Source organism: Hemicordylus capensis, chromosome 11, assembly GCF_027244095.1.
Source record: "Hemicordylus capensis ecotype Gifberg chromosome 11, rHemCap1.1.pri, whole genome shotgun sequence".
Classification (NCBI taxonomy): Eukaryota; Metazoa; Chordata; class Lepidosauria; order Squamata; family Cordylidae; genus Hemicordylus; species Hemicordylus capensis.
In genome coordinates, this window is record NC_069667.1 from 13,516,615 (window position 1) to 13,541,780 (window position 25,166).

At 49.4% G+C, this 25,166-nt stretch overlaps 1 protein-coding gene and 1 long non-coding RNA gene across 9 annotated transcripts in view; one reads left to right on the top strand and one right to left on the bottom strand.

Moving 5' to 3' along the window:
* Nucleotides 1-25,166, top strand: part of NHSL2 (NHS like 2) — a 123,440-nt gene that overhangs the window by 28,910 nt on the left and 69,364 nt on the right. Inside the window, exon 1 of one of the 8 annotated variants that reach the window (XM_053273446.1) lies at nt 20,093-20,177. The exons of the other annotated variants lie outside the window; for them this stretch is intronic. The gene's annotated coding sequence lies outside the window, so the exon portion shown is untranslated. Of the gene's footprint in view, nt 1-20,092; nt 20,178-25,166 lie in introns of those variants that run through there. 8 annotated transcript variants of the gene reach the window in all.
* On the bottom strand, nt 11,562-24,539 carry LOC128335365 (uncharacterized). The gene is made up of 3 exons (XR_008311580.1): nt 24,264-24,539; nt 23,130-23,238; nt 11,562-11,731 (listed from the first exon to the last, which is right to left on the bottom strand). It is a non-coding gene; the product is annotated as an uncharacterized LOC128335365 (long non-coding RNA).

The following is a 25,166-nucleotide window of genomic DNA, read 5'->3' on the forward strand; positions in this document are numbered from 1 at the left end:
TGGTGGTTTGCATTTGAATAGGAGGCTACAGGTGTGAGCACTGCCAGAGTTTCCCCTCAGGGGATGGAACCACTCATCTGCATGCTTGCAGTCTCCCTCCCTGGCAGCATCTCCAAGATAGGGCTGGGAGGGATTCCTGCCTGCAACCTTGGAGAAGCCGCTGCCAATCTGTGAAGACAATGCTGAGCTGGATGGACCAATGGTGTGACTCAGTATTTGGCAGCTTCTTATGTTTCCCCAGGGGTAGGGAGTAACCCCAAACTTGATGTGAATGGCAAGGAGACTGAGCATGCAGATGTTCAAATTATGGCATCTCTTAGTAGAGCTGAAAATGACCCCAACCACCATGACCAAATAAATTATGAGAGTTGTAGTCCAACAACATCTGGGGATCCAAGGCTGGGAACTCTTATAGAGTATAGTCAGCAAGATGATCCAATGGTATCAATTAGGTTCATATTTTGATTGAGCATGAGAATGCACTGTTTGGAGGATGCAACTGTCATGAGGCTATCGTGGGTCTTACAACGTCATCCATGTAGCAATTATAGCATAAGGTGGATGGTCACCTGAAGGTCATTTATTCCAACCCCCTGTGTGAGTAGAAACACCCTGGTGTGTTCCTAGAGTGACCAGGAGAAAATGTAAGAGACCACACATATGCCAGCCCCCTAAACCCCGTTAAGACATTATGTTTTTTGTGTGTACAGGTGTGTACTGTTTTTGTGTGAATGACTAGCCCTGTGTTCATTTAAAAATGGCACCAGGATACACACAGAAAGTGTACTGCTGTACATGCATTGAACATAACATGTGAATAACTGTACCTGTGTACAGATCTGTACCTGTGGACACAGATTGTAAGAGTGTTGAATGCAACATTGTGGCTCTTGTCACTCCAAATTTCTCTCTCTTTCTCCTCCCGCTCTCTCTCTCTCTCTCTCTCTCTCTCTCTCTCTCTCTCTCTCTCACACACACACACACACACACACACACACACACTGCACTTATGAATGGTCACATGTCCAAGGAGACCAGTGGGTACACCCATTGTGAACAATCACCATGAGAGCATATCTGTACCCAATGCAGGGTACGGATATGAAGTATATGACTGGACTTGCCCTGAACATAATGTGTGACTACAGGTATGGGTGTGTGTTGAACTTAACAGGGCTCTGCCTTCTAGGACTAGAACTTTATGACTGTGTTATTTATTTATTTATTTATTTATTTATTTATTTATTTATTTATTTATAAACCGCCCCATCCAGAGGCTCTGGGTGGTGTACAATTAAGGAAGCTTCAACATGTACAGTTTTTCTCTCCTGTCCCTTATGAATTCATATATTCTCTTTAGTGCAATACCTTTAATAAGGTATAGATTATCCTTGATTTCAGTGACCACCCAAAGCTCGAGGTATGGAGAAGGACCATAGCTCAGTGGAAGAGCATCTGCTTTGCAGGCAGAAGGTCCCAGGTTCACTCCCAGGCGGCATCTCCAGGTAGGGCTGGGAGAGACTCCTGCCTGAAACCTTGGAGGGATGCTGCCAGTCAGTGTGGACAATACTGAGCTGGATGGACAAAGGGTCTGACTCTGTATAAGGCAGCTAACTATGTAATCACCAAGGCTGAAGAATGCAGAGGCATTGGTGTATTGGGCTCAAAGTATTTGGGGCTGGGGCTGTAGCTCAATGGAAGAACATCTGCTTTGCATGCAGAAGGTCCTGGGTCCAATCCCTGGAAACTCCAAGTAGGACTGGCAAGGACTCCTGCCTGAAACCTTGCTGAGCCACTGCCAGTCAGTGTAGGCAGTACTGAGCTGAATGGACCAAGGGTCTGACTCAGTAGGCAGCTTGTTTCTATGTCGTCAGGTGGTCTTTGCTTTGCTCTGACCTATATACCTGTGCAGGATCCCCTCCGCAAAGCTTTTCTGAGCAGGAAAATGGGAGTGGGGTATTCTGCAAGCATCTGTCACTATCTGCATTTCCCCTTGCTCTTTCCACAAGAGACAGACAGGTGGTGCATTTATGAAGCTGCCCCTGGAAACTAGTTCCATAGACGAATGGGCATTAAAAGGAATTGTAAATTGTTGCCATGGCACCCAGGTGATTGCTTTTAGCTTGGTAATTAGCTGTTGGAGGCAGCAAATGCAAAGATGTTGGAGGCAGGTTGACGGGAACTGATTGGCTGGAAAAGGGATGGAGGTGGTAGGTTTTCTTGGCACTACAGGTGGTAGAGCATCCATCACAGGCAGAAGATTTAAAGATCACATTGATCGGGGATCTCAGTCGTCAAAATATGTGCTTAATCGGATCTAGAGCAAAAACAAGGTGCAATGGTACTTCTGTGCAGGCATTTATTCTGGAATTGTTCGTTCAGTTTTTCGTGGGCATCTGCATAACAGTGGAAGAACATAACATTGGCAGAGCATCTACTTGGTGTGCAGAAGGGCGTCCCAGGGTCAGTCCCTGGCAGCATCTCCGGGTAGGGTAGGGAAGGGTTCCTACCTGAATCTTGGAGAAGCCGCTGCCAGTCAGTGTAGATAATTCTGAGCTAGATGGACCAAGGGTCTGATTTAGTATAAGGCAGCTTCCTATGTTATCAGTTCATTCTCCTGCATTTCCCCCAGCCTTCATCCATCTCCTTTCAGACTGCCTGACTTTTAAAAGTAAAAGAATGGAAGGATTTCTTACTCCTCCTTTAAATTTGCACTAAAATGCCTTTTCATCTGTGGTTTTTGAAAAGCACTAAAATATCTGCACAACAGGGCCTATAATTAAACAGAATTTTAGCACAAATTTAGAAAAACTGATTATTAAATACATGCTGTTTACATTTTATTACTATATTATTATTATTATTATTATTATTAGATGATGATGATGATGATGATGATGATGATGATATTGATATAAGTGTGCTGCCTTATATGCCGAGTCAGACTCTTGGTCCATCTAACTCAGTGTCATCTACACTGACTGGCAGCAGCTCTCCAAGTCACTCCAGGCTCTGTCTGGAGATGCTGCCGCCTGGGATGGAACCTGGGACCTTCTGCATGCAGGGCAGATGCTCTGCCACTGAGCTACAGCCCCATCACCTGGAGCATTTCCAGACGGGCCTTTTAGTTCTCTTCTCCTCTGGAATGGAGGGGTTGCATTCACATATCAGCCAGATTTACTCTGAAGTCTCTGTGAGCGATCGAGGAGCAGTCGAGACACGATTTGGGTTTTTCATTGCATGTAGCCCAATTTTTATCTGCAGGGTGTGGGATCCACTTTTTGCGTTGGTTTTTTTGGTGCAAATTTTAATTCATAGTAAAGTTTGCAGTAAAGCCTGCTGTCTGGAAATGCTCCTCTAGGTCACCAGCACTAAGCAAGAGCCGCTTGGAGTCCCAGTGCAGGGCTCCAAGTTTAGGAAATCATTTTCATTTCACTTTCCGTTTTCAAGATATTTTCGAGGCACAAAAAGAAAGGAAGGACGGACTGAAGGAATCCTCAGAGTCTTTAAACATTGATAGGATGTTGACAGAGGCATAACTAGGGAAAACGGCGCCCGGGGCAAGCACTGAAATGGTGCCCCCCCCCACCGCGCCCCCCCCCCCAACATACTACATTATACTTAGGTTTTTCCTCACAAGCGCCCGCCGCCACCGCCAAGCCAGGCCACTGACTGGCCGCCAGGTGCCAGCAAAGCAATGGGGGGGGGGCGCAGGCGGCGTGGAAGGGACCGCTCGTGGGGAAGGGGGCACCGACGCGCTTCCTTGACTGCTGCAGCGCTGCTGCACTGAGCAGGAAACATTTGTATTAACAAATTTTTTTAAAAAAAAATTGGTCATAGCGGTGCCCCCCACGTGACCAGAAAAGATGGCGCCCGGGGCACGTGCCCCCCCTGCCCCCCCTATAGTTACACCTCTGGATGTTGATAGTTGCCCTGTGCATGCCCTGGCCAGAACCGACATGACTTCTGGGTGTAAAGGGATTTGGAAAAAGAAAATCCAAGCATGTTAAGCAGGAATGTTGCTGGGTACTTAAAAGATCTGAGTCTCAGGCCCACAACCCGCCCCCCACTTGGATAATTAAACTCAATCGTATACCCCCCTCCAAGAATAATTACATATTTTTAAAAGTCTCTAATATTTAAGTCTCTTCACAGCAGCACCTGTGAAAGTGGAAGCAGCAGATAGCTGGGTGAGGCTAGGAGTGCTCTCCTGGGTGCATGCATTGTTGCACTTCCTTTCTGGAATGGCTCATGGAGGACGGAGGAGATGTGGGGCTCTGAGCTGGGGGCCCGTGCCCCATTGGCCTCCCCCTAACATTGTCCCTGCATTAAGTAGGGCTGAGTATATTCTGAGGCACTGAGTGCAAAAGTTTTGGGTGCAAAATTCAACATCCAGAGAATCTTGCAGCTCATTTTAACTTTTGCAAAAAAACAACAACAACAAAACCCCAAAAAATCCCAGCTGCTAGACCTTGTGGTTTGGAAAATGAACCTGAAAGTGTGTGAGAATTCTGGTGAAATCTTGGAAACCAGGAGTACGGGTATTCTTCAGCTAAGAAAGCTTTCTGATGCATTGGGAAAGGGATGTGCAGGGTGGGATGCCAGAGAGAAGGAAGAGCTCAACATGTGTGTCTGCAGCCAAACAACCCTGACATTGCTTGAGCAGATACTGTATTTCCGTTCTATTAAAGCTCATTTCTGCCTGTAAACCAGCTCAAATATGAACCCTGAGGTTATGCGCAATTACTATGCAGCTATGAGGAGTCTGTCTTGTCTCCAGCCGGGCTCCTTTTGAAATGGTTGCATTTTTATTGCACGAAAGAATCTGAGAAATTGAGTGACCTGCAGATTAAACAACAACCTGCAGATTTGCTCAGTCTAGCAAAGTCTGCTTGCAAGACTCTGGAAAGGCCTAATCAGGTCCTAGAATTAGCCGCTGGCATGATCCTCCAGAGACCACCTAGCGGCACAGTAGGGAAGTAACTTGCATAGGGAGCAAGATGTTGCTGGTTCGAATCCCCGCTGGTGTGTTCCCCAGACTATGGGAAACACCTATATCGGGTAGCAGTGATATAGGAAAGATGCTGAAAGGCATCATCTCCTACTGCACGGAAGATGGCAATGGTAACCGCCCCCCCGTCCCCGCACCTGTATTCTACCAAAGACTACCACAGACAATACTGTGGACAATACTGAGTAGACAGTACCGAGCTAGATGGACCAACAGTCTGATTCGGTAGAAGGCAGCTTCCTATGTTCCTTTTACTATTTATCTGTTTTTCTGTCTGTCTGTCTTGTCTGTCTGTCAGTATATCATGCACGTATATACTGCCCTATATACAATCTCCCTGGGCAGTTCACAGTATAAAAACCATTCAAACATTAACATAATTAAAACAATTTAAAATACAATTAAAAACTGAAACTTTAAAACTGTAAATGAAAACTAATAATGCTTTGGGGAGGAGAGCTGGTCTTAGGAACATAGGAACATAGGAAACTGCCATATAGTGAGTCAGACCATTGGTCTATCTAGCTCAGTATTGTCTTCACAGACTGGCAGCGGCTTCTCCAAGGTTGCAGGCAGGAATCTCTCTCACCCCTATCTTGGAGAAGCCAGAGAGGGAACTTTGAAACCTTCTGCTCTTCCCAGAGCGGCGTCATCCCCTGAGGGGAATATCTTGCAGTGCTCACACATCAAGTCTCCCATTCAGATGCAACCAGGGCAGACCCTGCTTAGCTATGGGGACAAGTCATGCTTGCTACCACAAGACCAGCTCTCCTCCTCCTCACCAGTAGTGAGCATGAATTGTCCCTTTTGCTAAGCAGGGTCTGCAATGGTTTTCATTTAGTTGGGTGACTGCGTGTGAGCACTCTCTGCAGTAAGATATTTCCTTTAGGCGATGGGGCCATAGCTCAGTGTTAGAGCATTTGCTTGCATGCAGAAGAATAATTCACTCCCTGGCAGAAACCTTGAAGGTGCTGCTGCCAGTCAGTGTAGATGAAACTGAGCTAGATCGACCAAGGGTGCCCCAGTTAACCACCGCCGAAGTCCTAATCTGCCTAATCTACCACTAAAGCAAGCAAGCAAGCTGGAAACCGAGTTTTGGATCATCAAGGCAATTTGTATATTCTAACACATAGGGAGCTTTCTCTTCCTTCAGCCTGTGATGACTCAGAGAAGCTCTGAGGGGCTATCTGACGGAAACAGATAGGATGCTATCTTGAGTTTGAGTCCTGAAGCACTGACTGCACATCCTGTAATGCAACTCCTGCACTGGTGCGTGTTTTAAAGGAGGAGAGGGGGGGAGTATTTTGAGGGGAGAAGTCGCAGGGGGAGGAGGATGCAGCACCCCTCCCCCCCGCCCCCGCCGCCACGTCTCTGCTGCAGACCATAAACCCACCCACCCACTCTGTTCCTCCACAGGGGTTCCAAGTGTAGAAAACCAGATATTTTGAACCCATTGGTGGGATTAGGGGGAGCCCACTTGGGGAGTTGAAGTAGAGAAATAACTGGGGAGGTGCGGGGAGAAGGTTTAGCAGCACTTTATGGAGTCCAGGCCTCCAAGGTCCCTTCCAGCTCCAAAAACTCTGTCACATGGATTGGGGCAGCTGGACAAATGCTTTACCTTTCCCACCAGGTAGTCTGATAAAACTACCGGCTAACCGGTGTGTTTTCAGTCTTGAAAGTGTCCTCTGAGCTGCCTTCAATCAGGGGTAGGAAACTGCAATATTGGAGGCCTGAGCAAAAAATAAAAAAATAAAAATGGAGTGAGGTGTGTGGGCAGATTGGTTATTTAAACTTTAAACCTCCCCATGCATCAGCTGAGAAAGAGGTTTAAAGTTTAAATAACCATTCTTCCTGCTTCTCAGCTTACACTGAGATTTAAAGAAGCAGTGCAAGGGGCAGAGAGTGGGTTTACTCCCTGTGCACCAGTTGAGAAGCGGGTACAGTGGCTATTTAAACGGTATACCAGTTTAGTTGGCAGGGTGGAAGACTGTGAATGACCAGAACTACCTCCTCTCCGCCGCCGCCCATGATAACTAGATTGGAATAGTTCGAGGTGGCCCATGAATGGGTGAGACTGCTGTTTGAGGGCCACCTGTATGTCATCGATTTTTTTGTTAATGTGCTGGCAAAAGGGAAGTAAAAGAACCGATTGAAATGTGTAAGATTTCAATTGCAAACAGTATTCACTTGATTGAGTAATTGCCACGTATGGTAAATTTGAATCCTACTAAATTTGAATCCGAGAAAAATCTTCTGCTTCTCTTGGGGATGATATCGTTTTAGAATTATTGATCTGATTATTGAGTGTTAAAAAAACCTGTAGAGAATAATTAACAGTTAAAATATGATTATATTCAGAATTTATTCTAAAATATACAAATAAAATTTAAACTTTTACCCTAGCATATTCTGCTGTAAAAAGTAGTGCATTCAGCTAATTTGTGTGGCAGAATTATTTATGCAAAATTTGGTATTTGTAGGTAGCCGGGAAGTATTATATTCAGAATTTCTTCTAGAAAAAATACTCCAAAAATGTATTTAAATTTTCCCTGAGTGTATTCTAGAGTAAAAAGTAGTGCATTCAGCTAATTTAAGTGGCAGGATTGCCACTAAGATTTGGTATCTAGGTCATTGGTCACTGAGAGCCAGAGTGGTGTAGTGGTTAGAGTGCTGGACTAGGACCGGGGAGACCCGGGTTCAAATCCCCATTCAGCCATGAAACTAGCTGGGTGATTCTGGGCCAGTCACTTCTCTCTCAGCCTAACCTACTTCACAGGGTTGTTGTGAAAGAGAAACTCAAGTATGTAGTATACCTCTCTGGGCTCTTTGGAGGAAGAGTGGGATATAAATGTAAATAATAATTTAGCACAAACCAACCAACCAACCAGTTCTTCAAAATATATAATAGATGTGTGTGTGTGTGTGTGTGTGTGTGTGTGTGCGCGCACACACACGTAAATGTTAGTTATGAGGTGGGCTGCTCTAGTCACTGGCTTACAGATTAATTTACTCATAATGAGTCTTACTGAAATTAATGGGAAAGGTTTACTTGTGCTATTAATGTCAGTGGGAGTACTCGTGAGTAATTTAATCTGGATGTAAGCCAGTGGATGTGGTCCCATAGACAGGGAATAACCTGTCTAAAGACTGTAACATTGAAATTGTTACACACTGTAAAAATCTCTGTGGAGTACCTAAGCTGAAGGTTCGTGCCAGAAGAAGCACACTTGTTTGAAAACGGCTGGGAACTCCTGGCCCAGGCCCTACAAGAGAAAGTTGCGAAAACAAGGTCTCACTTTGTCTACACACACAGAGACAGACAGACAGACAGACACACACACACACACACACACAGGCGCAACACTATTTCTGTTCCCACCGCCTTGCGGAAAGGAAGGAAGAGGGGACCAGCCAACGACAATGGCCCAGCAGGAGCTGAGTCAAACAGCCAATTCCTGGTGATTTCCTCTCCCTCTCGGGGCTGAAGAAAGTGGAGGAGGAAGTTGAGCTTTGGGAGGACTCACTAGGAACAATAGGGGCGGCACCCTTCCTGCACCAGTCCTGAGTTGGTGACCCCCATCTGGAACAGGGGGGTCGCTTTGTGGATATCTTCGCCTCTGCTTTAGGATCCAGGCTAGCTCGAAAGGCAGCGAGGAGCCTGTATGAGGCAGGCTGTTGTGACAGCCTCTGGGCACCCAGGATTGCTCGTGTGGATGTTTCTGCAGACACTTTGAGGCCACCCGTGCTGCATGTAGCAGGGCCAGTGATCATGGAGAGGGCCGGATCCTTGCTCCTATCTTTGCACAGGGCAGGTAAGGAGCACCTGTTGGTGGAGTGGAGTGGCAATCTTGGGGAATGAGTTGCTGATGATGACGGGGAGGAGCCCTGGTCTTGCAGTAGCGAGCATGAATCGCCCCCTTTGTTAAGCAGGGTCTGTCTTGGTTTTCATTTGGATAGGTGAGCACCATAAGATATTCCCCTTAGGAGATGGGTCTGTAACTCAGTGGAAGAGCATCTGCATGCTTAAGATCCCAAGATCCCTGGAAGCCTGAAACCTTGGAGAGCCACTGCCAGACAGTGTAGGCAGTACTGAGCTAGATGGACCAATGACCTACTATGTTCCTGTGACATATGATATGACATGAATATCTTGTTTGTGCAGGCCAGCACAGCAGCCGCCATGGGTGTCATTGGCCATGTTCTGTATCAGTCGTGCATCAAGGTGGCACAGATTACAAAAGTGGTTTCTGCGACCATTTTCTGGGCAACAGGTGAAGATCTGCAATCAGTTCTGTAAGGAGGGCGCGCTAGGATGTTGTCTTGAACTTGTCTCCAGAGTGGGAGGAGAGCTTGGATTTTGACATGTCATGGCTGGGTGGTGAGCCCAGATTGCTGGCAGATTCCCTGCTGTATGTTTGGAAGGGGCGATGAGGAAGGCTGCTCTTGATGAAAGCTGCCCGACTTCGTCCCTCCCACAGATGTTGAACTACAGTTCCTGTCCCCTCCAGCCACTGTGGCTGAAGATGGTGTGTGTGTTGTAGCCCAACAACAGCTGGAGGATGGAAACTGTGCAGCCCTGCTCTAGATGTGCTGATGGACAGATGCTCCAATGCTCAGCCATGGAAGTTCCCAGGCATTGATAGATACATACATCTGGGAAAGGATGCCATCGTGCACCCCACTTTTCTGGGTGGTGGAAAGTTTGCAGAGTCTGTTTGCTTGAGTCCTGTTGATGTTTTGTCACCTTACATCTGTTTCTGAAAGGACTGAAAATGTTATGGTCCTCATGTATGCTTTTAACTGGCATGCCTGCTGGCAAATGGGAGGTAAAGTAAAATTGTGCCAGAAAAAAAATTTTCTGTGTGTAGCAGCAGAAAAAAAATCTGAAGGTTAAAATAGGAAGGGGTGGCAAACAACCAGGAGCAGAGGGAGGCCAGCGGCGGTCTGGGTTCTGCTGCCGCTGTGGCCCCCTAGCCCCACCCCTTGCATCTGATGTCAGACACAGGGAGCATTCAGCCATGCCCCTGCATCTGACGTTGGGTGCGGGGGCATGGTTTAGCGAATGCAGCGTTGGCCGATTTAGCTCAGAAATGGGGCTGTGTGGCCCCATTTGAGAGCTAGATCACCCCCCGTGTCTGACATCCGATGGAGGTGTGTGTCTGGGGCACAAGGGGCAGCCCTTAAGGGGAGGCGGCCCGGGTTCTTCGAACCCGTCCGCTCAGTTGTGGCTTTGCCCTTGCAAACAACAAAACTTCCCCCGTGTTAGTCAAAACTAACATGTTCATGAACGCAGAGTGTAGTTAACAGACAGGCAGCTGGGTGGAGCTAATGGAACTCCCTATTAAGAAGAGACGGAGGAGCACTTGGACAAAATGAGTGGGGAAATTCTCAGCTTAAAGAATGCTCCCGCAAGGCAGTCACAAACCCTTCTGCTTCTGAGGGGGAAAGGTGTGTAAAACTCTGGGTTTTCTCACCAGCCATTTCACACGCCCGGCGTGGCCTTGAGCTCCAGAGAGTCCAAGCCAGCTCTGCCCTGTCATTTCAGGCAGCACTTGCTGCCTGGAAGTCGCTATTTCCCTCTCTCTCCCTCGATGGAGGGAGAGAAAGGGGGAAAGAGGCTTTCAGACAGCAAACGCTGCCTGAAATGACAGGGCAGAGCTGACTCGGGGCTTGCTGGAGCCTGGGAGGTGGGCGGGGGCAGTTTGCTCGGGACTCTTATGGAGCCTGAGCCATGCCCGCCTGCGGGCTTTGACAGTCCCTCTCATTGGCGGCCCGGGTACTTTGAACCTGCTTGCACAACGGTAGCTCTGCCCCTGGATGCATATTTCTGCATCTGGAGTACTCCAGTTACTCAAGGACTCCTATCCTTGTTGCTAACTTTTGGGTTTTCACTACCCTCAGTGACAGGCTCAGGTAAATACATGCTCACGCGGGCTCGACTGCAACATTTTGTTGCGACTCCATACTTTTATATTCACATTCCAAAATACACAGAGGTTCTCCATGCGAGCAGTGTGGCGAGCCTGCAGGAGGTTTGCTGGGAGAGCGGGCTTGACGCAGTCTTCCCACACACCAGCAGTCAGCTTGCCCTAGGTGGCCATCATGGAGCCGGGGTTGGGGTGGTGGGGATCGGGGGGCCTCCTGGCCCCTAGGAGTCCCAGAATGCCCCATGTCAGTGTTTGGGGCATTCTCGGAGCCTCCCGATGCCGGGAGGCTTGTTGTAGTCTCTCAGCCATGGTTCTCCTCATGAGTCATCGCAGTGTGGAGCTGTGTCGAGGCAGCACATGATCAGACAAACGGGGTTAGTGGTGCGCTTGCTCCACTAACCTCATTTAAGGGAGGGGATTCAACAGGCTGGGAGCTGCATGCCTCCTGGTGGTTCACACATGCACTGGAAACTGGGCTGGGTTCCCTTAGCCCAGTTTCCGGTGCATGTGAGAATAGCTTCATTAATTGAGTAGGTGGGAAGCAAACCAACATGCAGGCCATCGCCCCCAAAGGCAGCTTCGACTGCTTCTTGCTAGCCAGGTCTTTAAAACATAGTTAGTTAGTTGTTTATTTACGATCTTAGATCAAACATACTTTAAAACATAAATGTTTCTTTCTGTGTGTGTGTGTGTCCAGACTCAAACAACTCAGCCTTTTCCTTCTGGCACAGACCTGAGGGCAGGTGGGTGGCTTCAGCCCACTTCCACAATAGATTCTGTTTAGGGCTGTAGCCTGAGGAAAGAAATACAGTATTAGCTGATTAATCATTAACTGATTAAATTTCCCGCTATCTGCATATGTGTTGAAACAACAGTTCTGAAATGAAAAGCATACTTGTCTGTCCTCAGAGGCATCATCTTAGAAAGGGCATTCCTCTGTGTGAGCAAGAAGGGGAAAGATATCTGTGCTTGTAGTGGACTAAGAAGTTGTATTTAAAAAAATAATAATCAAAGAATCTGCTACTCAGTGAGTTCAGAATACGTCTTTAGTTGATATGAAAACTTTTTTTAAAAAGTTAGATTAATTTTTGAGCCCATAGCAACGCTCAATAAAGGCTACCTTGATGGGCCAGGGCGCTTTCCAGATGACGTGCTGCAAGGGATAAAATGCTTCGGCTTGGTGGAGTCGTATTGAAAACGACCCCCAGAATCTCAAACTCATACAACGGGGAAATACAGCTATTTTTCTGGAACTCACCTGCAACATTGTAGCACTATAATGCAAAGATAAAATCCAAAATAAGGCGTCGGAAATGTGAGTGGCAGCTTGCTGTCAGCGCAGGGACTGCGATGTCGAAACACAGGCAGCACGGAAGCACGCTTAGCAGATAGTGTAGTGACCCTGTTGAAGGGTTTAATCTGGAAAGCACCCAGAAGTAATTTAGGGCAGCGGTTCTTGAACTTGGGTCCTTGAAGTTGCAGCCCAACAACCTCAGGTTTAAGAACCTCTGCTGTCCCACTGAAACAAAGCTCATATTTTGTTGGGGGTGGGGGGGAGGGATGGCCCTGTGGTGGCAAGCATGAATTGGCCCCTTTGCTAACCGGGGCCTTCCTTGGTTTGCATTTGGATGGGCGACGACATGTGAGTGCTGCAAGAGATTCCCCTTGGGGACTGGGCCATAGCTCAGAGGTTGAGCATCTACTTGCATGCGGAAGGTCCCAGGCAACATCTCCAGGTAGGGCTGGGAGAGACTCCTGCCCAAAACCTTAGAGAGCCACTACCAGACAGTGTAGAAAATACTGAGCTAGATGGACCAGTGGTCTGACTCGGGATAAGGCAGCTTCCGATGCTCTCTTCATCGGGATGTCGTTTCCTGTGCCCAGTCTGTGCGAGCCTTCCCTTTCCTGATCCCCTGCCTTGATTTCTTCCCTGGAGGAATTCCCTGCAGGCTGGCTGGCTTGTTCTGTGTCTGAGTTGATGAAGGTTTGTTGCTGCTGTCTTCCGGCCAGCCTTGCGTCACACAGACGGAAGGCAGCCCTGGATGCCAGCAGCACCGATGAAGTCATTGGGGCAGACGCCTGCCTGGCCGTGCCACTGGGCTTCCTCTCTGCATTGGGTCTGGCCCCTCAGACTGTGCCCTGGGCCTCCTTCCTCCCTTGCTGGCTTTATTTCCTCACATTGTGCTTGGAGGGTCACAGCAGAGGTGGCTGGGTGGCAGAGAGGGTGGGGAGCAGCAGCAAGGCACAGTGACTAGCCCTCAGGTCTGAACAGCTTCTGCCAGCATTCTTGTGCATCGCCCATGATCTCAGCTTTTCTGTGCTCAGGATAACCCTTCTGCTTATCCCCTGCAAACGCAATGCTAGCTCTTTAAATTCATGCATGCTCTTTATGAAACATCATTTCCCCAAAAAAACAATTAGACAAATATAATTAAAACAACATTAAAAAATGATCCCCCATAAATAAAGCCCATGTGGTGAGAGCCAGTGTAGTGTAGTGGTTAGAGTGTTGGACTAGGTCTGGGGAGACTTGTTCAAATCTCTATTCAGCCACGAAACTCTCTGGGTGACTCTGGGCCAGCCACTTGTCTCTCGGCCTACCTCCCTTGCAGAGTTGTTGTGAAGATAAATATAACCATATGCATCACTCTGGGCTGCTTGGAGGAAGAGCGAGGGGTAAATATACAAATAAATAAACTTTAAACTTTAAAGATTACAGATAACCAGATAAACAGAAACCATGACTATTTTGGACAACCTACATGTCTATGCAATGTTATGTAATTTTTCTTTATCCCATTAAATCAAGAACTGCATCTGATTCATAAACAAAACCCGGTTTTGAACAGTCTTGCAGATTATAGCCTGCAGTCTTTATGGACTGCTTTCTGCTTCTGATATGACGATTCAAAAATGGGAGCCATGTTACTAGAAAAGTATATCACTATGGCTAGGATTTAGGTTGATCTTGATAGGTTCTGACCTTATATTGAGCTACAAGATCCCAGATCTTAAGGTTCTTAAGATCCCAGCAGGGCTATCCCTGGAAAAGTGTGGGGCCGGGAATAACTGGCACTCCCCTCATCCACACTCCTCTTTCGCTGCTGCTGCTCGACCTCCCCCCAGTCCCCAGCTCGTGCAGTGCTAAGGAGCTAATACTAAATGACAGGTGCTCGTATGCCTTGCTGTCTAATCAGGGCACACACACCCCTCATTTAGTATCCAGCTCTTGCAACGGTGGTGGGAAGTTCACTCGCCTCTCTTGTCACTTGAACAAGGAGGGAGGCAACAGACCTCCTTGGTGCTGTGCAAGTTGGATGCTGAATGGTGCGGGGGGGGAGGAGCGGGGGGAAAGGGGGCATGGGGTGGTTGAGCCTGGCCATGGGGCTTGGGGTGATCACCCTGGTTGCCCTACCCAAAGGACAAGCCTAGATCCCAGAGTCTTAAGACTGCTACTCTCCCCCCCCACCTCCATTTAACTGCAATGAGGTATTTCAAGTCATGGGATTTGGAGAGCATATTTGAATGAAGCAATTCTAGGAACATGGGAAGCTGCTTTTTATCGAGTCAGACCTTTGGTCCATCTAGCTCAGTACGGTCTTCACTGACTGACAGCAGCTCTCTAAGGTTTCAGGCAGGAATCTTTCCCAGCCTTACCTGGAGATGCTGCCAAGGAGTAAACCTGAGGCCATCTGCATATGAAGCAGATGTTCTGCCATGGAGCTATGGCCCATTCCCAAAACATAGGAAACTGCCTTAAACCAGGTCAGATCCTTGATCCATCTAGCTCAGTGTTGTCTACACTGACTGGCAGCAGCTCTCCAAAGTTTCAAGCAGGAGTCTCTTTCAGCCCTACCTGGAGGTGAGGCTGGGGGTTGAGCCTGGGACCTTGCAAAGCAAGCTCTGCGAGCAAAGCAGATGCTCTGCCATGGAGCTACAGCCCTGTTCACAAGGTTCTAGCTGGTGTGGTGTAAGATAATAGCTTTGAATTGCTTCCAAATAAGGAACTTCCAGTTGATTCCCAGCCCAAGGCTATTAGTCTCCCCTTTCCTTACAGTAGTTGCTGATCAGACCTCCTTCAGAGGCATCTAGGGAAGAACTGAACTCTCTCTCACACACCCCTATAAACCCTGCCCTTCGCTCTGGATTGGGCCACAGGAATTTGATTCACCTGGGCTTATTTGGAGAGGCCCACCTTCCAAGCAGTTATTCTGATTGAGGCCTAGTTCCCCCTTAAGCCTGACTATCACTACATAATCGAAGGGTTTGTAGAATATAGGAGTTCCTTTTCACTGGTAACCAAGAGAGGAAGGGGACACAGTTTTATTGGGTGAAGGTGGAAATTGCTGTTCACCCAAATAAGCGTTTTAAACTATGTATTGTTCGCAGCAGGGAAGTAACTTGCCTAGAGAGCAAGAAGTTGCCAGTTTGAATCCCCGCCGGTATGTTCCCCAGACTATGGGAAACACCTATTTTGGGCAGCAGTGATATAGGAAGATGCTGAAAGGCATCATCTCATACTGCGTGGGAGGAGGCAATGGTAAACTCCTCCTGTATTCTACCAAAGACAACCACAGGGCTCTGTGGTCACCAGGAGTCAACACCGACTCGACGGCACAACCTTGCTTTATTGTTCTACTTTACAAAGTTGCTCTCCATAGAATTCAGTGTGCAAGCTCAGTGTGCTGATGGGAAATAACATACAACATACATAGGTTACTCCTTGAATCCCCATATGTTATTGTAATACAACTCCCATCATCCCTTTGACCATTGTGGCTGTGGGTGATGGGAGTTGTAGTCTTATACTGTGCAAAGTAGCTCTCAGTATAGCCCAGTGTAGTTTGGAGATGGAAAATGATCCACAACCCCTGCTAACTTGGCAAAGAGGCACCTTTTACCATGGTGATTCTCTTTATCTAGCAGGGGGAGAGTAACTGGCCCTCTCCACCCCCAGCACAGGACCTCCAGTGACTGTTGCTGGTGTTTATCTTATGTTTCTTTTTATATTGTGAGCCCTTTGGGGACAAGGATCCATCTTATTTATTTATTATTTCTCTGTATAAACCACCCTGGGAGGTATAGAAATCAATCAGTCAATCAATCAATCAATCAATCAATCAATCAAATAAATATACATGGGTTCTCAAACTCTAAAATTCTCATCATCCCTTTGGCATTGTGGCTGGGTTTGATGGGAGTTGTGGGGACAACTTCGGTCTTCCAACAGCTGGAGGCCCGAAGTTGTGCAGCCCTGATTTGCAGTAACCCGGAAAAGCGTCTCCCGAAGCCTCCAAAATCTGAATGAAGCAGTGCATTGAACAACGAGTCTGTCGTCTTTAGGAGCAGGATTGATGTATTTCCAGGGGCGGGCAGTGTGCTTTAGGATGGTACAAAAGGAATTCTGCCACCCCGGGTCTGAAGATATGCAAGTCCAGCAGCTCTGCAGAGCAGTTGCCTGGTTTTTGAATTCCTTTCCACCTTGCCGAGAAAATTCAGCCAGGCACAGGCCAGCTAGTGAAGCTCATAATGTCACTGGAACAGTTCACCATTGGTTGAGCAGCAGTCCTGGGGGCAGAGGCTGAGTTGCTTAGCAACCCAGGAAGAGCAGCTTCACCCCTTTTGTGGGTGTCACAGGAGGTCTGTTCTGCAAAGGTCTAGCCGGCTGGCACAGCGCTATCACCTCCCATATGCTCGCTTTCTCCCTCCCTCCCTCGCCCACTCCCTGTACTAGGCTTTGCTCCAGGTTGTGGGCCCGAGCCCTGCTCTGCCCCCTTGTGTCCTCCGCGGGTGTTGCAGCAGCACAGCTCCTTTCGGCTTTCCCTTTGGCTGCGGTGGCTTCTGCAGCCGGCAGGTGGAACCCCCCCAGGCCACCCTGCCAGGCTTTTGCCAGGCTCCCTGGCCCACTGCCCCCAGCTGAGCTTCAACGCCATGTGCCGAAGGGAGATGCGCCTCCCCCACGCTCTGCAGGCAGGCGTTCTTCTCTCACATGCCTCTGTGCCTGCACATGTGAGAGCACCACGTTCTGCTAGCAACCTGCAAGGTTGTGCTGCTTTGGGGGAGAAGTTGGGCTAACATTACCTGTGGCCCACAGAAAGGAAGTGTCTATAGGAAAGGAAAGGAGTTGGAGTTGGAGTTGGGGGTGCTGTGCATAGAATTCTTGTCTCTTCTGTGCTTGGTTTTGTGAAGTGTTTAGGCAGGAGAAGAGCAACTTCATGGCAGTCAAGGGAGGAAGTGCTGATACGGCTCTTTTCTTCCACCATTTCCCTCATCTGTTTCTGTCCCAGTGTTCAGCCCTTTCTCAAGCACCGGACGTGGGCAGACTCTTCCTTCTGCATGACAAAGAGTTGCTCCTTCTCTCCTCGTCTGCCAGGCATCGCCAGGTCATCGTTGTATTACTTGGGTGCAAGGGTGGCCCTTTCATGAGGCAAGGGGAGGCCTCATGAAAGGGCCTTGGGTGGCAGGTTAAGGGGCATCAGCAGGCCAGCCAGATGCCCCCCCCCCGCCACTGCCACTAGAGTAGTTCTTTGGAGCCCACTGCAAGCGTTGCAAGGAGTGCCACTCTTCACACTCTTTGCAAAGCTTGCAAGAAGCACGAGGAGAGCAGAGGCGGCGGCTGGCAAGTTCTCTCTCCGCTGCCTTCCATGCAGTTGCAAAGCTTGCAAGGGTCAGTTTTGAGAGGAGGTTGGCCCCCATCAGGGGCACGGCAGCATTTGCCACCTGGCCTCAGGTGCTACAATACCTTGGGCTGCCCTGATGGGGTGTCCACCTATGGAAGGGAGTGAAGAGCACATCATCACGAAAGTGCACATGCATGCTGCCCTTCTTGAACGTAGGAAACGGTCTTATGTGGAGTCAGACCCTCGATGCATCTCGCTCAGGATTGTCTACACTGACTGGCCGCGGCTCTCCAGGGTTTCAGGCAGGAGTCTCTCCCACCCCTACCCGGAGATGCTGCCAGGGATTGAAGCTGGGGCCTTGTAGATGCAAAGCAGGGGCTCTGCCACTGAGATATGGTAGTTCAGAGGACCATGGCCAGCCACCACTTGGTTGCGGTGGGCAGAAAATGTGGTGAGTGAGACTGCATAGGCCACAACCATCTATAAGAGAATAAGAATGTACTGAGCTGTGGCACGAGATGCAGCCACCTCCTTGAAGATAAGCAAGTACATAGGAACATAGGAAGTCACCTTATACTGAGTCCAACAGTTGGTCCATCTAGCTCAGTAGCGTCTGCACAGGCTGGCAGCTGCTCTCCAGGGTTTCAGGTAAGAGGAGTCTCCCTCAGCCCTACCTGGAGATGCTGCCAGGGATTGAACCTGGGCCGTTCTGCAGGCAAACCTATACTCTACCACTGAGCCATGGCCCCATCCCTAAGGGGAAGAGCGGTGCTCCTGTGTAGTCACCCATCTGGACACAAACCAGGGTGGATCCTGCTTAGCAAAGGGGGACAATTCATGCTTTCTACCAGCTCTCCTCCTTGCCCTTGAGTTCCATCGTGGAATGCAGGGTATGACTTCAGGACTTGGCCTCTCCTGTTATAAACATCTTTGATAGCCAGGTTGGGAAAGGCCTCTGTGTCGAATGAGAGCATGCAGCTTGCAAGCGGCTGGATTGTCACAGTGGGCTGAATCCCGTTTGCACACATCCTATTGCTATTGCAGTAGAGGAAGTGGGTTCTCCGGAGCTGCTTGCAACACTCACCTCCTTCCTCAAACTTCTGGCTTCATTTAGCTGCCGCTTCCTGACCGCCTCCTTACTCCTCTCCAGGCCCAAGAAGGTGGCCTTAAGTAAGTTTCGTTGTGGCCAGAGTTCCCTGTAACTGGGATCCCCAGATGTTATTGGCTAGAACTCCCAGCACCTCCAGCTTCAATGGCCTTTGGCCATTGCTGGTGGGGGTGATGGGAATTGTCGTCAGCAACATCTGGGGATCTCTGTTACAGGGAACTCTGGTTGTGGTCACCCTAACCCAAAAGATTTCCTTCCCAGTCAACACACTGGGAAGAAATCTCTTGGTTAAGGTGGTCATGACTGCCCCTCACTGAGGCCATCTTGGGTCTACAAGAAGAGTAAAGAAAATTAGGAGGAGGTGGCAGCCGAATTAAACCAGAGGTTTGGGGGTAGAGGTGGATTTTCAAGTGGGCACATGGTGTGTGGCTCGGGCACGCTTCCTGGTTACTCTCCAGTCCTTGCAAGAGAGTGGCAGGCCTCCTAATCTGGACCAGCACCAAAGCAAGGCTGCTCCAGGTCCTCTTCTAGTGAAATGGGGGTACTTAACGTCACTTCTTTGGCTAACCCAGGCCTGCTCAACTTAGACCCCCCAGCTGTTTTTGGACTACAACTCCCATAATTCTCAGCCACAGCAGCCAATAGCCAGGAATTATGGGAATTGTAGGCCAACATCTGCAGGGGGGCCAAAGTTGAGCAGGCCTGGGCTAACCCTATAGACGGGGTGTCATGCTTTTTTGACAGTTGTACTACAGACAGAAATGAACAGGTGAAGGAGTTAGGGGAGGAGAACTGGTCTTGTGGTAGAGAACATGCATTGTCCCCTTATCTAAGCAGGGTCTGCCCTGGTTTGCATTTGGAAGGGTGACTACATGTGAACATTATAAGATAGTCCCCTTAGGGATGGGGCTGTAGCTCAGTAATAGAGCATCTGCTTGCATGCAGAAGGTTCTGGGTTCAGTCCCTGGCAGCATCTCCAGGTAGGGCTGAGAGAGACTCCTGCCCAAAACCTTGGAAAGCTGCTACAATTCACTGTAGACACTGCTGCACTAGATGGACCAATGGTCTGGCTTTCTATGCTCTGTGTTCCATTTCTGCATCTCCATGCCAGGAAAAAAATCCAACTTCTTACACAGTTCTTTGCCACAGTCCTTTATTTTTTTAAAGGAAGGGGAAAGGTGACAACTCAGCCACCACCGCTCCTCCTCCCCTCCTGGGTGTCAGAAGCTCTCCTTCCTCCTTACAGTTCCCATTTCACAAATTTGATTTGCAACATTGTGGTTTGCTCACCATGGCAAACGGGTGGCTGGCCTAGCAGAGAGGGTGGGGTTCCCTTCCAACCAGCTGCTGCACCAGCCAAACGTTTTCTGAAATTGGCACTCGACGCTGACGGACACCTAAGCCAGGGTCTTAGAGAGACTGCTCCCCTTCCCGGGTCTGCCGGACAGCAAAGAGGTGCAGAAGAGGGAGAGAGCTGTAGAGATCCGGACTCCTGCATCGAGGTTATTTCTGTGAGTTGGGGTGCAGGGAGGGAAACACTAAACTGTCACTAGGGACCCTCATGGGCATGATGGGGGAAATCTGCTGTCAGTGCTCCCCAGCTCCTCACCACACACACACTCACTTAAAAGCAGCTGTGGCCGGCCTTGATCAATTTTCTTTGGCTCTAGGAGCCAGGCCAAAACTTTAGGAGCCAGACAGTGGGAAATTATTGAATTTAGTCCTTGTGGAGGACTGCTCTTTAACCCTTTCCCAAGTAACACACTTAGAACAGAAACAGGGCAAATACAGATTTGCTTGAATCACTCTGCCTCTGAATATCCCAGCCTCGGTGCCAGGGCTCCCTGGCCATTGGGATTTGTCAAACACGGAGTACATGTTATAGTTCATGCAGCGACAGTCAGGGGCGTAACAAGGCTGGAGTGGGCCCAGAGACAAAATTTTAAAATGGGCCCCTCGCTGATACACACACACAAGAAGGGAGGCAAGGAAGGAGGCAGGGAGGGAGGGTCCAGAGACAGAGAGAGAGATACTAGCCAGGTCGAAGGAAGAAATACGAAGGAAGGGTCATAATGAAGGAAGCTCTGCGGGTTTGGGGGGTCATGTGACTTGCCTCTGGGGGGGGAGGCCCCCAGGCAGCTGCCTCCCCTTGCCCAATAGTAGTTACGCCCCTGGCTACAGTAGTCCACTTCCTATCAGTACATCCCTGAGGTTCCCATTTTTCCAGAACTACGGCACTGCACGGGGTGGGGGGTGGGGGAGTGAATCCTTTCTTCCTTGTCATCCACCCCCCCACACACACAGCTGTTGGCAGAATGGATGCAGGCACAATATAGGCATTTGTACCTTTCCCCCCCATCAGGACTTAAATTGCAGCTTCTGGAGATGACTCAGACCAGGGAAACAGCAGCAAGGGGAACACCCCCCTCCCCAGCGCTGCTCCCCTGATGGAGCCCCCTGCAGCTGCTTCAGAATTTAAAAATATAGAAGCCGCACCAGGAAATGGTGGGGTCACAGAGAGCTGCCACCGCCGCCGCCTTCTGAGTCAGACCTTTGGTCTTTCTAGCTCAGGGTTGTCTGCACTGACTAGCAGCACATCTCCAAGGCTTCAGGCGGGCATCTTTCCCAGCCCTTGCGGGAGATGCGGCCAGAGTTGGGACCTGGGACCCTTGGCACGCATGGCCAAGTGCTCTCCCTAGAGAAGGGCTGCTGCCAGAAGCGCAAACAGTGCTGAGCTAGATTAAACACTGTGCTGGTGCCCAGTCTTTAAAGAGGAGCCATCGGGCGGTGGTAGAGCATCTGCTCCAGGTTCAGTCCCAGGTAGGTAGGGCTGGGCACGACTCCTCCTTGAAGCCTCGGAGAGCTGCTGCCAGCCAGGGTCCAGTCCCAGGTAGGTAGGGCTGGGCACGACTCCTCCTTGAAGCCTCGGAGAGCTGCTGCCAGCCAGGATCCTGCGCGAGATGGACCGATAGCCTGGCTCCATAGAAAGCAGCTTCCTACATATACCACTCAAGAGGCTTTTGGGGTTGGGGCTGTAGTTCAATGGCAGAGCACCCGCTTTGTGTGCAGAAGGTCCCGGGTTCAACCCCTGGCAGCATCTCCCGGTAGGGCTGGGGAAAGACCCCTGCCTGGAATCTGGAGAGTGACTCGGGCATAGCATCGTTTAAATCTCCCGTAGTCCAGCTGTTGTGAGCAGATCAAGCTGGCTGGGATAGGTTAATAGAGCTCCGTCCTCTCTTGCCCTTCAGGCAGGAGCCTCTCCTAGCCCTACCTGGAGATGCTGCCAGGGGTTGAACCGGGCTCTTCTGCATGGCAAACAGATGCTCCGCCTCCAAGCCAACACCCCACCCAATCATGATCTTCCATGCAGATTTTGCTTTGGCTCTGGGATAGCAGCAGTGACAGGATTGCTTATGAAGGTTATGTTTCGCACACCAGGTGAGAAGGGGACCATGGCTCCGTGACAGAGCTGCTGCCAGTCACAGGATCCTAGCATGTCCGTGCTGGAAGGGGCCGTGGAGGTCTTCTAGTCCAACCCCCTGATCAGTGCAAGGACCTGCTATAGGGATCTGCTCCCCGCTGCTTCAGTGTGGAAAGCTACAGTGTAGGAATCGGACGGATGGCTGTCTAGTCGTTGCAGAGCTAGATGGCCCAGTGGTCTGGCAGAGGTCATGTATGTTGGACCTATGCTAAGAGAAGTGCCATAAGGCCCTCTGCTGAACCCTGCTGGTGATGGGTCTCAAATCATACCGTGCCTAATTAATCTATGGGCTTCTCTGCCATGGGATGTGATGATGGCCACTAGTTTGGATGGCTTTCAAAGGGGCTTAGACAAATTCATAGAGAACAAGTCTATCAATGGCTACTAGTCTGATGGCTATAGGCCACCTCCAGCCTCAGAGGCAAGATGCCTGCCTCTCAATAGCAGTTGCAGGAGAGCAACAGCAGGAGAGAGGGCTTGCACAAACCTATTGCCTGTGGGCTTCTCAGAGGCGTCTGGTGGGCCACTGTGTGAAACAGGATGCTGGACTGGATGGGCCTTGGGCCTGATCCTGCAGAGCTGTTCTTGGGTTCTTATTTGGATGTACTGGAGAATTTTCTGACTGGTGCTGTTTTCTCTCCCTAATCTGGGGAGACTTGGCAAACCTGTACATGCTGATGATGTTATTGTGGTGTTTTTGGTTATTCCATTCCTTAATCCAGGCCAGCTTTTGAGTGGGGCTTTAGTTACTTGTATTCTAGTCCTGGAATTGAGGCAGAGCTGCAAGAACACAGAAAAGCAGCCTGCTTTTGCCTCTTTGTACAGAATCTCTATTTCATTAAACTGTTGATATTCCTGATGATTTCCCTCCACTGCCTTGTCCTTGCATATCACAACTTCCCCCCTTGGATTCTACAGTTATCACCCTTCCGTGTGTTTGGCCCATGCCACTCAGGTTCACATGGGCACAGTGGGCACTTACCTTTTGCAGTTCTTGGCAAGCAGCCCCAAGTGTCCTCCCCCAGATTCTTGGTGGTGAGCCTCAGAACTGGCTGCTGAAATTTGGTGATTTCCTGAATTCGGCAGCTGACCTGAAAGGAGGGATTGCACAGTTGGATATTAGGTGCCAGCAGATTGAGGGACAATCTGAAGGTGAGAACAAGTTACCTGTTTGCATATCAGGTTTCAGGTGGTTGGTAGGATAGGGCTGTCCCTGACTCCAGATCTTGGTGAGATATATCAGCCAGGGGTTCCCAGCACTGGGCCCCAAGATGTTGTTGGTCTATGACTCCCAACATCCACAGCCTTTGGCCGTTGTGGTAGGGGGTGATGGGAGTTGCAGTCCATTGACATTGTGGCAGGGGATGATGGGAGTTGTAGTCCAATGGGGACCCAAGGGGGGAGCCTGGTGTAGGCGACAAGAGAAAGAAAGCAGCAGGAAAGGGGAATAGCTCCGGCGGGCGGGCGGGCAGGAGGGATTAAAAACAGCCGCAGCGGGGCCCTTCTTGGCTACCCGCCACCCGGTGAGGCTCTGTGTGTGGGGAAGAATGGGAGGGGAGGAGGGCTAGAGAGTACGGGGCTGGAGGGAAGCGGAAGAGTGGAGCAGGAGGAAGAGTGGAGCAGGAGGAAGAGGGAAGGGGAAAGCGTGGCACAGATGCTCTGAGCGGGCTCAGCTAGTTATTATAATATTTCTATCACACTCTTCCTCCAAACTGGAACTCAGAGCAGTGCACATGGCTTTTTAAAAATCTTCACAACAAGCCTATGAGGTAGGCAAGGAAGAGAGTGAAAGGACTGGCTTAGAGTCAGTGAGCTTTATGCTGAGTGGGGATTTGAACCTGAGTCTCCTCACCTCTCCTAGCTCTTGGAGAGCTACTGCCAGTCAGTGTAGACAATACTGAGCTAGAGGGACCAAGGGTCTGACTTGGTAAAAGGCAGCTGATGGTCTGATCCGAATAAGACAACTGCATGTGTTGTGATTTGGAGATAGAAATCTGGTTTCAGGGCTACATGTTGATGATTATTGTAGGTATTGTTATTTTGACAATATGCATATGCCACTTAAACAAAAAATTCTCAAACATAACATAGCAAAAAATATACAACAACAATTCACCTCCAATAAGGTCGTTATCTGTTCCTGACAGGGTTTCAATGCCTTTGGCAGTTGTCTGACAGGCAGAAATCCAACAAGAGAATCTATTCCCAAGCATTAAGGTGCAGTGACAAGGAATACTTCCTGTGCTGCCTATCACACAGCTGTTAAAAGCAGAAAAATTCTGACAGGGAGAAAATTGCCCTCCACTGCCTCCACCCAGCCTGCCTTGCCTCTGCCTATCTGGCGATCCTCTGTGAAGCTGCATTCATCTCAATGGAGGGTCCCCCCCCCCACTGCCCTGATCGTGTTATTCTGAGATTCTGAGCAGCGGTGTGGACAAGACACTCTGTCTCCATGGAGACAGCAATGTTCTCTTCTTCTTGTGGGAACAGGAATATCCATCTTGAGTTGACAGATTTCATAGAGTTTGCCAAGGCAGAGTTAATCTGGTGTACTGGGATACACTGAACCAACCTCCAGGTGGTGCTTCTGTTCCTCTAAACAAGGAGCATGCGGAGAGAAATTTGAACTTTCACTTGTTCCCCTCCAAACAGTTAGAGTGCCAAGCAATGATTTGACATTTGGGGAAGAGAGCTGGGCTTGTGGTAGTGGGCATGGATTTCCCCTGTGCTAAGCAGGGTCTGCCCTGGTTTGCATTTGGACGGGTGACTACATGTGAGCGCAGTCTGCTGTAAGATGGCCCCTTAGGAGATGGGGCCATGGCTCAGAGGTGGAGCATCTGCTTGCATGCAGAAGGTCCCAGGCTCAATCCCTTCCAGCGTCTCCATGTAGGGCTGGGAGAACCTCCTACCTGTAACCTTGAAGGTGCCACTGCCAGTCAGTGTAGACAAAACCGAGCTAGGTGGACCAGTGGTCTAACTCAGTATAAGGCAGCTTCCTATGTTTCTAAGTTACTTACGG